The 14,819-nt window shown below is 36.0% G+C and overlaps 2 protein-coding genes across 4 annotated transcripts in view; one reads left to right on the forward strand and one right to left on the reverse strand.

The window, feature by feature from the left end:
* LOC135235957 (zinc finger and BTB domain-containing protein 20-like) overlaps window positions 1–14,819 on the reverse strand; it is a 76,838-nt gene that overhangs the window by 60,908 nt on the left and 1,111 nt on the right. The window lies entirely within an intron of this gene.
* The window catches only part of gap43 (growth associated protein 43), a 124,242-nt gene that overhangs the window by 41,867 nt on the left and 67,556 nt on the right, over window positions 1–14,819 (forward strand). The gene's annotated exons all lie outside the window — the stretch shown is intronic.

Below are 14,819 nucleotides of genomic sequence, written 5' to 3' on the forward strand. Positions count from 1 at the left end.
AAAAAGCCAAAATTGATATTCCTGCCCAATACATACTAGCATACCAATATATGTATTTATGTTTTTATACCATTTGTTAAGAAAATTGTTACAATTTTATTTGATATTTAAATCTCTTCTATTATGAGCATTGTATCAAAAAGTAATCTAAAAAGAAGTTAAAATAAATTTGAAATTAGACAGGGATTCACTTTGTCAAGAAAATTACATGACAAATTTAGTTCTCATTTTCTGCTTCACAAACCCCTATTTTTTTCCTGAACATCATATCAAAAACACACATCAATTTTTTATGAATTCCAGTTTGTGGCTTAATGATAGCACTAGAGCTGATCGCTCTCTCCCTGCAGTGGCTGCTCTGTGTTGTTCCCAGCACATGACTGGGGCATCTCCCGGAGTAAATGAGTCAGCTGGCTCCCAAATTAGCATTAGCAATAATTGTTTTGAATTAACATATGGCAAGGCAGCCTACTAAGCTGCTTGCTTTCGCAACAGCGATTCCACCAGCCTTGTGCTAGTCTCGGAACTAGTTAAGTTGATTACCAAGTTGGCAGCAATGGAGCTTAGAACTTACTTCTCCAAGTATATTTTAAACTAGGCAAGCTAGTCAGATAATGTCCTGTAAAGAGTAAGGGTTTGGCTAATTAGCAAAGTATCATTTTATTTGGCCTCATGTTTCGACAACAAACCTGCACCATGTGATAAATTATTAATTTATTATCAGACTCTTACGTATTTTTTTACCCAAAAAAAGATGAACACTGGAGACCATTGTGGCCAACGAGTAACAGAGGGAAGATGTTTCACGGTTTTTCATTTGATAGGAATGAGTAATGGAGTATATAAAAAATCCACACAAATGGTCTAATGGTAACAAGAACCTTTTTTTGACAACCTAAACATTAAATCAGTTTAGCTTGAAACCTGTTGGCTAATAATCCAAGATAGATTTAATTAAAATTCCGGGTAATTTCATAAACAATGTTTTACCTATTGGCTGCTCAGAACACATTGTATGATCAAGTTTCTGTGCATAAAATGGCACCAAGTGGTAATTCAGTCTGTATTTCTGTAGTTGTGTGATATTTCTGTTTATTAAATGTTACAAGAAACAAATATGGAGCTGCATTAGTGCACCTTAACCCTAAAATTGATTCTCGATTTATATCCTCAAACACAGAGCTTTTACAGACAGGATTTATATCCTCAAACACAGAGCTTTACAGCCAGGATTCATATCATCAAACACAGTGAATTTACAGGCAGGGTGTATATCGTCAAACACAGCTTTTATAGACAGGATTTATAACTGCAAACACAGCCTTTATAGACAGGACTTTTATCCTCAAACACAGAGCTTTACAGCCAGGTTTCATTTCATCAAACACAGTGATTTTACAGGCAGGATGTACATCCTCAAACACAGCTTTTGTAGATGGGATTTATATCCTGAAACTGAGCTTTTACAGACAGAGCTGGTTATTTGACTTTTGGAATTTCAATAGCTCTTGAACAAAAATGCCTAAATTCTGAAAATAACTATTGTTTAGAGAAGGATAGAGAGCACAAAACAATCCTTGTTTTATCTTTTGTCATTATCAATATTACTGAAAATCGCACCAATGACCTTTGACACTACAACAGTGGAAATTTAAAGAACAATTCCACTGGACCTTCCAGCATCTTGCATCCTATTTGAATTTCATTCATTAGTGCCATGTTTTTCAGAATAATTTTCTAGAGAACTAATGCACATGACAAAATTGAATGTGATAAATTTGCTAATATAAACCATGTTGCCATGATCGATTATTTTGGAGTGACAACGGTCAAATTGACCGCTGTGGCGCTTCTAGCGTTAGTACTTTTTAACTAGGATGCTGTGTCTACCTTGGAAACACCACATTTCTAAATTAATGATAGCTAGGGCTATAGATCATCTCATATACAAAATATTACTAGGTGTATCATGTATACAATAAACCATTAGAAACACTATAATCCATTCAAAAATATGACAAACACTTTAATTTATTTGTAATTCATTGTAAAGGACAAATGAATCCATGCCTATTTCTCTTTCTCTCTTGCATGTATGTATGTGTACTGCATGTCTCTCTCTAGATTTAATTATCTTATGGTTCATAAATTTATACATATTAGCATTTTTAGTAACTGATAACAAACATAGTTTAAAAGTAATAGATACCTCAACAAAAATGCTTTGTGCAACTAACAAAAGTTACTCACACACACAAGTACTGTCTAATGTCAAAGTACTGTCACTTTATGAAAACCTGCTGACTCTCTGTCAGCACTGTAAACACGGTCTGCTTTCCTTTGGGGTCTGATAAGGGGCACACTTCTGTAAACCACCCTACATGTGTCACATCAAAGTGTCAAATAAAAATTGCCTTATGGAAGAAGACATCCTTTAAATGATGAGAAAATACATTCCAGAAAGGATAATTTAATTGAGTTAATTTTACAAAATGCATAAGTTTAGATATTTGCAACTTAAGATAAGTATCAATCATAAAATAGATACTGTAGATAAATAGATAAACAAATGGTTAGAATACCTATGGGGAAATTTCTTTATTGCAGCATTCACAGACACTTATACCAAGAAACATACAATCATTTACACTAGAGAAAAGATGTATGTTTGCCCCATTAATGTACTGTACGTTTGTGTGCCAGATAAAGTTTAACAAAATAAGTAAAATAGTATAATTTCTTGTTTTTATCAGTCATTTGATATGTGTTTTACTCTTTTTTTTAATGCATTTGTTATATTTACTCCCCAGTGAAGCACCTTTCAGGCGTGGGTTTCTTCATGTGAAACATGCTCTATAAATAAAATGTATCATTGTAATTGCTATCACTATTAATTGTTTCAGCCCGCCACCCCCTGGAGATATTTTGTAGACTTGACAGGTGGAAAACAATCGCACATTTTGATGGGGAGTACATACTACTCAGGTCACAGTAACAGAACCAGAATAAACCGGCAGCAGAAACAGCAGACTTTAGTTCTGAGGTGTGAGGTATATGTTTACACATAAAATATTATTTCTGTAAGGATGTACAGAAAAAATGTAAAGGGTGTGACTGATGAAAGAAAGCATATAAGGCAATACTGTATGTGCAACATTATGTCAGATGCGATGTGTGAACTGTATGCATTCATGGACTTGACTGATTGAAAAAGAAATAAAATCTCCCAAAAATATCAAAGATTTGATCAGCAGAAGGGGACATGTGTGGACAAAGGTAAAACAAAAACAATAAAAAGCCCACGTTTATTCATGAAATGTCATTCAGCAACATGAAATGAAATTCCTGGGCCATTTTAAGTAATATGCTAATCATGTGACAATGAAGTACATCAGAAAGTGGACCCCTGAAGGTCACTATCAGCTGAGTCAATGTCAATGTAATCAATTCCCAATTTTTCTAAACAAATTGCACTCGGACCCAAAGTGGTGAAGAATTGCCTGCCTTCTGGACAATGTCCATAAGGCAGGCAATTTATTAAAAATACATGATCGAATATGAAAATTAATGTTTCAAAGTTATGGAAAAGCTAACACTTTATATAGGTGGGCAAGCAATTGCCTGTTTGCCTGAAATTACTGTCGGAAATTTGTTATTCAGCAATGCAGCCATGTTCTTCTTCATGTTTAATTGTTTTGCTAAGATGTCGTCCATTTTACTGGATGACAGAATCAAGGATTTTGTGCATTTTTTGCAGGTAGTCATTATGTATACACACACACACACACAAACACACATGCATGCACTCACTCGTGCACATATTTGCAAACACACTCATACAAGTGCACAGACACACTCTTCTCACACTTTATGGACACTTTAAAAAAAAAAAATTGCTGAGTTCAATCCCACCCAAATTTTGAATGTCCAATTTGCGAACTGTACAAGCATGCTCTTATACAGCTCCTGCTGCCATCTCTGGAGAGTGAAGGCAATCTGTGGTTCTCCTTTTTTTCACACGACAGTCGCAGGCTAGACACACGCAGGCCAGGGACAGAGTAAACCCATTCACATGCACGTGAAGATAGCCAGCAGGAGTTGCTCGAGCAATGAACAATGCTATGTCCCCATCGACTGTATCAGTGAACAATGCTATGCTATATCCCCAAATGTTTCCCTCCCATATCCCTGAGTGACACAAAGCCAATTATGCTCCACCCCTGTTGGGCTGCTAGTCGGCAGTGCCACAGGTCCGATTCGATCCAAGAACGTGGTGCTCTCTCATGCATCGAAAGTGGTGCTTTTAACAAAGTGTGCTGCCCAGCAGCCCAACACACACACTCGTACGCTAATGCATGCACAGACACACACACATGCACTCATATGCGCATAGTCATGCACTCCTCTCTCTCCCTATTACTAACACGCTTGCACACACAAGCTCATTTGAATGAGAATTATGGTTCAAGATGTTTGGTGTGTGATTTCAGTGTGTCTGACATTTAGCTCAAACAGGCTTTACATTTCCTTATCATTATTATTAACTGGTTAGCTATCTAAGCACCCATCGCAGTTATGTAGCCCCATAGGCCTATTTGTAAGGCTCATTGTTTTCAGTTTTTACAGAGTGTCACCAAAAAATGCCCAGATTTTTAAAATGAGCTGATTGGTTTAAACAAATTTTCATCCGGATTTTATGTTTCCACACATCAAAAAAAGTTGTTCCCAATTGTGAGCGATTATATAAACTGGACTTGTGCCTTTGTCAAGCCCCACCCAAGTCTCACTCTCCTTAGTTACTGTTGCTAATTCTGTCAAGCTTTCGTGTCGGAAAGCAAGTTTCCATAGAGAACCCGTTGAGTGGATCCGTCAGTTATATTCACTTATATTTGTATGGACCTTAGCAGATTAAACTCATTAGACTACTTTATTTAAGAAAAACAGCTTTATTTTCCTAAGTAGCCTAATGGAAGCTGCTATTTCCATATTCAACCAATGCTTACAATAGCTTGCTACTTACTGTGACCAGTGAATAGTTGACACGGTGTATGCACATAAGTAACTAAATGATTCCTTGTAATAGAATCAAGTAATGTCATGTCATGTCATCTTTAGTTCCTTGTGCTCCCACCTCCTTAGAAGTCAGAGTTGTGTAGGGTAGGGTACTGATATCACATGGGCTAGCCTAATGTTAATGGAGCTCCGTAGTCAAGGTTTCCAGGTGCCTCCTTCATTCTCCTATCATTAAGTCATAATCCCATACACAGTAAAATGTCCAAAATGTTTGTCGGCTTCATATCATAATCTGCTTCAGCACTTTGTCTTAGGAGTTGTTTCAGTGCAATGATAGACGAAATGACATCTGCCAGAGTCGCTTCGTAAGAGTCAATTTCCCTCAAAAAAATTGTTTCACTGAAAGCCAATGCAAGCTACAGCTCATCAGAAACATTACATATCACTGTATTTAATAAAACCTTATGAGGTTCTTAAACAGCAATGAAATGGACTGCATAAATGCAATTCTTAATGCAAAAGCTGCAAGTAGAGTCAACATATTTTAACTTTAATGTAGATTACCTTTATAAGATAATGTTGAAAATCCAAATCCTGAACATGTTATAACATACATAATTAACATAATTTATTGCCTCAAACTGTGTAGCCAATGTAGCTAGAAAATGTTAGCAAGTTATCTGATGTATTTAGACCATTGTTATAACATAACATAATGATGAAAACAGGCCTTTCAGCCCAACAATGCTCGCCATTTTCCTGAATAAATTGTACCTGACGCCGTATAATAAGTGTGATCTTGTAGCTTATCTGTAGTTAGCTAGCTATGTTTATAGCTACCAACATACATCCAGATGCATTTAGTAATGTTTATTTGACTGATGGTTTGCCTGTAACTTAGTTTTGATCTCATACAAGCCAGAATGCCCATGTCTGCATTTATCGACTCTAGCGCATAGCTGTAAATAAAAACTATAGCCATATTCATTATTTATGTTCATTATGGTGATGTTATGTGTTTTATTTTCTCGTTGTAAATGAGGCATGATGCGCTTCACTCTTCCTACATTTCAACATTCTTGTCCTCTCTACAGTACTCAGACAGCATGCATGCATGTGTTTGGAGGGCGGGGCTTTGGAGGAAGTGCTAAGGGGAGGGGGTGGAACATTTTTTTCAAAATGTAGCTTTCTCTTGCTCGTTTCTCTGAACTTACATACTGCATACTGTGACACAATGTAGAATGATGATGAAAAGTATCATTTGGATATTAGTTGATTTACCTCAGGGAGCACAGCAACTAGCTTGTCAACTAAATAGGTTAAGCCTGCTTCATACCGCTTATAACCAATGCAATGGTGAACCATGTAGCTAAACAGCTTGTTAACTAAGCTAGTTGAGAAGGCAGTTTCCTTTCTAGTTCTTATACAGTTCTATTGCATAAACATGTGAGCGCAAGATCCAGCAGCTGGATAGCCTAAATGCAAGAGCTGTTGATCGTTGAGTGCATAGATGTAGGCTACGTACTTGGGATAATTTGATTGGCACTTGGTGAAACTGCCATTGAATTGATAAAGATGGTGTTCAAGGCTGCATCAAATTGATTATTTAATTTAATTTTATTTGATACAATATTTAACACATATGTGCAACTGCTATTTAATGTGCACCTGTTTTACGATCAAATGATCAAATAATATGTGATTTGTGTTATTATAGTGAAGAACGTGACTGAAAAAAATGCTTTTCCGAAAGTCACACTTTCGTGAAAAATGGGAAACTCTTTTAAGCTTATGTTACCCACAGACTTATTTTCTGTAAAAATCTAAATTATATGGGAAAAAAGCATTGGAAATCTGCCGAGGGAAGCCATGGCTCATAAACGCTAACTTCTGGCTTTTAGGACTACAAACTGTGGCACTCTGTAGTAAATCCTTATGATTTTTTTTGATAGTTAATACTTTTTTATTACATTATAATGATATAATATGTCATAATAAAAATAAAATAATATAATTTTATTGTGAAAAAGATATTGTTATAACAATAACATATGACGTCACAAGCCATACTCCTTCTCACACACAGGAACAGACATACGTTGATTCATTATAACGGTATACTGGGGATAATTTTCTTTTACTGCATAGCAGCAATAATGTACCTTCGGAAGAATAAAAAATAAATAATAAGAAAAAAAATAAAATATAAAAATAAATATACATGCAGGAGAAGATTACATGGCTAATTCAAATCTCTGGATGAACTTAGACTTATGGCACATTCAATTGAAAGTCGGCTGTTTAGTGCTTTCATGCCATGAAGTATTGCTGTAAATGAAAGGACATGGGTCTCAATATGTTGGTGATTAGCTATCATAGTCCAATGCTATGAATTGTTATAAATATTGTTTCTCAAAATTGTTTTTTCAAAATTTGATGAATTTGAATAGGCCTAAATATGAACTTGATATGATCACCAGATTGTCGTTCTATTGTATAATCGCTAAAGCCAATTAATGCTTTGTCTACTATCCATATAGACATATTTTCTGTGGTGAATAGCAGAAATTGGATGTATTTGTCTGAGAGATTTATTTTTCATCTTCATTCAGTAAGAGCTGAATCCTCTTTATTTGGCAGAAAAATACCTGGTTAAGTGTGAATACCTGGTTAATTTAGTATATGTTACACTTGTACCTGGCTGTATGATTAAGGTCAAATGATGCCCATGATCCTGCCACATCAGAATAAGAGAACAGAAGTGATCTCATCCATTCCGTGCTTGCATTTGATTGAATTGCACAGACATGCACCTCTTCACTGTTTTGCTCAGGTACGACACGCGCGCATTTCAGTGTTGTTTAAGCCTTTGAATAACAGCGCGCCTGTGTAAATGGAGCAGAAATGCCGTTCACGGTCACGCAGGCTGCTTGCTTTCATTTGAAAATCATCCTCATAGTGTGCTTCCCTCAAATGCCCCCCTTCTCCCTCACAGTAAATGTCTCTTAAATATTTATATTGGGCGAAGCAAGTATTGCTCATTAGCATGTGAACAAATAAACATAAATTAAGCACCACGTATTATGAATCATGGAGGAAGTAATTAAAATACTTAATTAAACGGCAAGCTTAAGAGAACTACATAAAGCCATGATATGCTGGTGTTTGTCCTCTTGTTCCCTTGTGTGCGGCTGATGGATCGATATCCTCACTGACAAAGTTGGCATTTACAGTGCATCCGTACGTACCCTTGGCCTATAGCTCGCTCCTCAGGCATGTCAGATGTGACAGGAAGGCTGGAATGATTGATAATGCCTAACCTGAAATGTTGAAACACCGCTGAAGTAGGCCCCGATCGCCGCGGGAGCGTAGCGCAAACCGACGCTGTATTTTTCATACAGGCCTCTCTCCTGGCCCAGATACACAGACCCCAGGAGACTGTTGCCATGCTGCGTTTATCAATGATTATACTGTGACAAAATGTCTGGGACTGACTCCTCGGGGGCAGGCAACGAGGAAGAAAAAATAGGGAAATATAAAGTGTGACAAATCTGTTCATTTTGACAATTCCAAAATCCACGCTGCAACCTGGAAAATACGATTTACCATGGGCTGCATTGCGTTTTTTTGGAAAACAAAACTCTCCTGCTGTATCCTGAAAGACAGAAATTTTTCAATTAACGTTCTGTCTACACTGTACGCCTTGGCATTTTGGTTTCAATTATCACAGCAGAACTGTATAATACCAATGCTGTTGTCTGTAAACTCTTTATATGTGATTTTGGTTGGCTGCTTCACCATATTACTGTTGCCAAAAAATAAATAGATGTCAATCAGGGGAGGTAGTGTTCTTCCTGGTTTGTGCATATACCCTGCAAACCTTTATGCAGGTGTATTTCGCAGAGGTGGAAACAAATAAAAACACCATTTACTATTTAGTTGTTTTTTCCCCACAAAACTGATGTCAATTAAATGATACACAAAAAACATAATGTTCTAAATACCTCCACCAGGTTCCCTTGTTATTCGCTCCATATTGGGGCATGCAATTATACTATTTTTTAGGCTTTTTGGGTCTGTCTGGGTAATTTGAATACTCACTGAACCTTCCTTTCACAACAGGGGCATTTCCTCTACTTTTTTCCACACCGTTTATAAATAGCAGTTTTGTTTTTTTGTGTTTGCCATATAAAAATTTGTATCATCATGTTTTATCCAACAACATCCAGGATAAGAGTCATACGTGATCTATATGCCTAGACAGCTCATATACATTTCTCTATAGGAACACAAAATAGATTGTTCTCGCCAGGTCACTGAGTGTACACCTGTCGAATTACATCAGTGTCTCCTGAACAGCACATTGCCTATTTCTGTTTATTTCACTCAGGGCACTGTAAAGACTCCAGACAGAATGAAAAAATAAACCTGCAGTAATTCCTCAGTCCACTGTGAAAAAAAGAATTATCTTGTGTCTGGTGGAATTTTACTGATGTCTTTAAAAAAATGAAAGCGGCAAATAGGAGGGAGCAGGATTAACCTCAGTTGACATGTTTCATATAAATAAAATAGGGCTAAAATTCAATGAGGGCACTGGCTCCCATTTCAAATGGCAGACAGTTTATCCCAGCATCTGCCCAGCCAGGGAAGGAACAGAATTATTTTGTTGTCTGCGATTTTGTGTATGACGTCATCATCTGCTGCACGTGTCACAGACTGAGCCCGGTGTCCTTGTGACCTGGGAATTAAAGGGGAGTGGAGGGATTTAAGTGAGCCGAAAAGCAAATAGTTCAAGTGTTTCTGCAAGGGAAGGTTGTCAAATATAAAAAATAAGATCTTTTTAATTAATTGTGTTTCAGAGCCATGGTCTAGCTGTTGTGTTGTATAAGACAATCCTTTTCTAGAACTTCTAGAACAGTTTAGGATAAATATGAGTTTGCTTTTGCACACCACACTATTTGATGACCTATATAAGCTTCTGCTTGTCAGAAATTTTTTCAGACCTGGAGTATTGGCACCAATTAAGTAATTGTATTTAATTCCCCCAAGAAAGGCATGCATTTCAGAAATATTAATATTAGGACTACTACTGTTACTACTACTAATACTACTACTGCTACTAGTACTACTGTGAATAATAATAATAATAATAATAATAATAATAATTGTAAACACAAATTAATTTGGGCACCATCCTTTGATCAAACTGCCAGATTTCAATAAGTGAGGTTGTGTCTCTAAACTGTAAAACTGCCATGTTTTGTAGTGTAAATCAGTAGCTGCATATAAACCTTATTGTGTTGGAGAAATCATTTACCCTCAGCCTCTTTATGTAATCACTATATCTCCTATACTTCTGCAGGAAGAGGCTCACAAGATGGAGCCAGCTTTGTAACATTTGGAAATGTCACCGAGTATTGGGCTGACCTGACTTGGGCCTGAATCGTGCAATTCGGACAGAGAGGTATTCAAGTACACACAGTGAACTCCTCCTCCAGAAAAGTGGTTATAATACAGAAGCATAGTTTTTTTTTCTTTTTGTTGTCCGTAATGGATTTCTGGACCAATGGAATGCCCAGGATACATGCCAATACATTTTTTATACACAAAGGTATGACATTATGAAATAATGTGTGTGTGTGTGTGTGTGTTTGGGTTGGGGGGTGCAACAAGGGTCAAAGATGACATCAACTGTGACTTGAGGTGTGTCCCAAAGCCAGACCAATTCCAGACCACCACAGCACTTTTAAATGAAAAGGCCTGTTCTTTTGCAATGCTCCTTTGCATTATCTGAATTTATTATTTTATATAATATATTTTCAATAAATTATGTATGTGGCTTTGAAGCTACAATCATTCACTTTCTTATAGGGGATTGGGAATTACTCAGAGGCTTAGAAAATATGCTGTATAAAAGAACCGGCATCCTAGCTCATAGATGAATGGAAGTAGTCATGTCCTGAATGTTTTTCTCTTGGACTGTTAAAATTGCATTAACCAAAATTAAAATAGAATTCGTTTAATATAATAGTCATTAGGCAGGGTTGTTCCACAATCAGCCTCAAAATAAAAGAACTCCAGAATCTAAACGGTTAACATTTTCTCAAAATGGCTGCAAAACTTAACAGAAATTAAATATTTACATTGACCATGATGCATTCTATATAAATAAAATGGTAAGCAACCTATTGCATAAACATATTATCTCTGTGATGACTTCCATTTTTAATAATACCACTGACTGGTTTGAGATATTGTTGAAATTCTAAAAAAGAAGAAAAAAAAACAACAATAATCCCAATGGTAGCTGTTGTTGTTGCTGAATGACGGTTTTATAGTGATAAGGTGTAATCAGCTCCTTTCATTTGAGATGAAGTAACTGAAACATTTTATCTGTGTAGTTATTGGTTCTGTTGTGTTATCCCTGTGTCTGAAGAAAATACCTGCTCACAAAATGGGGGGGGGGGGGGAGAAACAGGGACAACATGATAAATATTATATAAGTACAGGCAGTCCCCGGGTTACGAACGAGATCCATTCCTAAGTCTGTCTTTAAGTCGAATTTGTAGGTAAGTCAGAACAGGTACATACGGTTCTTATTTAGCGTCAGTTAGTCAAATGTTTGTCTTAGTATATAGTATGTATTTTACTATATATATATAAGCCACGCAATGTTTTCATGAGCGTCACAAAGTAGTGTGTGCGTTCATTATTACGAACCATTGTATTTAACTAAAAAACTTTATATGAATGGCAGTCCGTTCATAAGTACGAGTTGTTCGTAAGTCGGATGTTCTTAACCCGGGGACTGCCTGTACTCCCAAAACGCCCAACAAAACTCACTCTAAATGGATAGAATTGCATTTAAATAAATTGCATTTACCATAAGCCTTTGGAGGTGTGATATTATAAATAATATCTTACAAAGACTTATAAAGATTCTCTTCAATGTTTGTTGTATTCATCTTTTAACTGCAAGTTAGACCTTAGAGTAGAATTACACCTACCTGCGTATACTGTGGTCTTAATGTGTTGGGTGTGTTCTTTAAACATATTTTATCTCACGATTCTTGTGTGGTAATATAAAACCATAATCTCGCGATAGAACTCCTGCACAACAAAAATCTTTCACTCGCTTTCCTTTGCAAGAAACCATCTAGACATGCTTTCTTTATGTATGAGTCTCACAGAAAGTGTCTCCTCTCTTATAACACAGTTCAATAGAAAAATATCACTGTTAACTTTCTGAAATGGTACGTGGACCCGAAGTCAGATGAAAAACCTGAAATTAAATCTGAATAATGAATATCGATGTTTTGAAATAGCTGTGAACCGTAAAACAATGCAGTCGGAGATAAAGCGTGTCAAAAAGGGTCAGCCGTGAGTGATGAAACTGCTGAAAGGACCCACAATGTTCTCATTTCTAAATGAAGCAATATGTAGGCCACTGTCTATCCTGGCATGACCCAGGAGGGAAATAACATCCAATGGGTGAAAAAGGGAAAAAAAAGAACCATGCAGAGCCTTTTAGCTCCTGTGCTCACACAAAACAAGCCCTAGCACTCAGTCCCACAGCCTGTCTAATGCAGCAAGGCTTTAAATATTGTATCTGGTTCAAATAAAAAAGTAATAATTAAATAAAATGAACCAAAATGTCACAGAGAGAAAAAATTGAAATGTGTCATAAAACAATTCATTTAGGTATACGTGGAAAACTGGTGAAAACCACTCAGAAAATTATCCTCTGAAATTAATTGACCCTCACTGTGCTAACATGAAATATGACACTATCAAGGATTACTGTACACATCATTTAGCGTTAATAATATTTTTTCTTTTAGTATATGGGTTTAAAAACAGTAAATGGAAGCCATCAGTTTGTAGTACCAAGCCAAAACAGAAGCCTGTAATTGACTTATTTGGGGAATGATGCAGCTTCAGTAATTGTTGTTGTGGTTGCAGTCTCATATTTCTGGATCTCTTGCTTATTGAAATGATTGTCTTCACAAGGTAATTAATGCTAATGCATTTAGCTGTAATGCATTTCTTGAAATAATTGGTCTTTTCTATAGGATAAATGCACCATAATATGATTAACAGCATCATAATGTAGGTGTCTGCTTCTAAACTCCAATCAGAGTTAATTTCCCTACAAGAAAATGATTATGAAATAACAAATAAATGTTGATCTCTAAAATAAATGAACGGGAACACAACCAAGGCAAGAACGGTAATGTAGCCCCTCTTTTAAGACAAAATGAATCGTGCTGAATTGTCTTAATCTCATGCATCTTTTGGAATTGTGAACAACATGCCCATGTCCATATTCTTCACGGGCAAAATAATGTACTGGGTGAACGGTGGAAGAGCCAGCTACACCACCCTGACAGGTCACATCCCACATCCTGTACTAAAAATGCCATACAACCGCACCAGACATATGGCATCAACAGCATTTCACAACAAGTTCATGCCATACTAATAATTACAGTTTGTGTCCACAGAACATTCTGTTTGTTTTGGATGACTTGCAAGTAACCAGCTAGAATATGTTAGCACACGTTTGGAGGAGTTAATTTCTTATTATTGTCACAATATGCAATATTATAATTTAATAAGATGCTGCAGATTCAATTCTTCCATTAAATTCAGTCATCGGTCACTGAAGCTGCTTGCAGATTAATAATTTATATATGAAATTATGCCATGATTGCGTTATTTTTCTGGCTTTCAATTAAATCCTAATTTCAATCCAAAAAAGGTGATAGTAAATACTCATACTCATCCAGTACATATAAACTTTTTTTTGTTAAAAATAACCTCACACCAATCATTGTCCATGGGACTCATTCTCACATTATGTAGTGCATATGTATTAACTTTTATATTTAAATTGGCTTACTTGTCCTATGTGACAGCAGATGTGTTCAATATTTAAATATAATTTTTGGTTTTGTGTATTGAAGTATTAGTGTTCCTGGAGTCATTAATGGGTTAATTTTGTATGCCCCAAAAATATGAAATGGTGTATTTTAATTTATACAGCGTACAGACATGCTCAATTTTAAATATAGACTGGCTAGAGTATAGCCTGTGAAACTGGGGCATCCTGGGCTGCCTTAACTGGACTCGTTAAAGCAAATATATTTTCTTTTGAAAATCAGGGCCATGTTGTCACTACATTCTGAACCAGAAATTAAAGAAATAATCAACATTATGTTATTTTAAGATTTGTAAAGATTGTCATACATCTTTGTGTGAAAATGTGTTTTGTATTGTAGTATTTTTGGAGTCAACATTTTTCGTTTGTTTTCATGGATTTAATTTCAGAAGACATACATTTATGTGGGCAACGACGAAATTAAATATGATGTGATTAAAATAAATATGAATAAAATTTGTAAATTTTTTATGCCAACTGCAGTCTTATGAAGAGCACAAGTTAATTTTTTTTTGATAAAATACAAAATGGCCACCATACCATATGATGCACCCAATTGTTTTCCGAGTTCCATAACTAGAACAATGTGTACCAAAATTGCACATGTATCTTGTGCACTCTTCCTGAACGATAATAATGTAGAGTATTTAAAATACGTACAGTATTTATCCATCATTAATCATCATGAAATTAATGAATTAAATGGAAAAGCATTTGTACACAATAAATGCTTGAGACTGACCTCTCTAACCTGGACTAAGTAAGTCTGCGTTCATATATTTCTCAGTCCAAGGCCAGCAGCATTCTCTGGGACAGTTATTTAAACTGGAACACTCAATAAGAAAAACTACAAACGAATAACAAC

Source organism: Anguilla rostrata, chromosome 12 (assembly GCF_018555375.3).
Source record: "Anguilla rostrata isolate EN2019 chromosome 12, ASM1855537v3, whole genome shotgun sequence".
NCBI classification, from domain to species: Eukaryota; Metazoa; Chordata; class Actinopteri; order Anguilliformes; family Anguillidae; genus Anguilla; species Anguilla rostrata.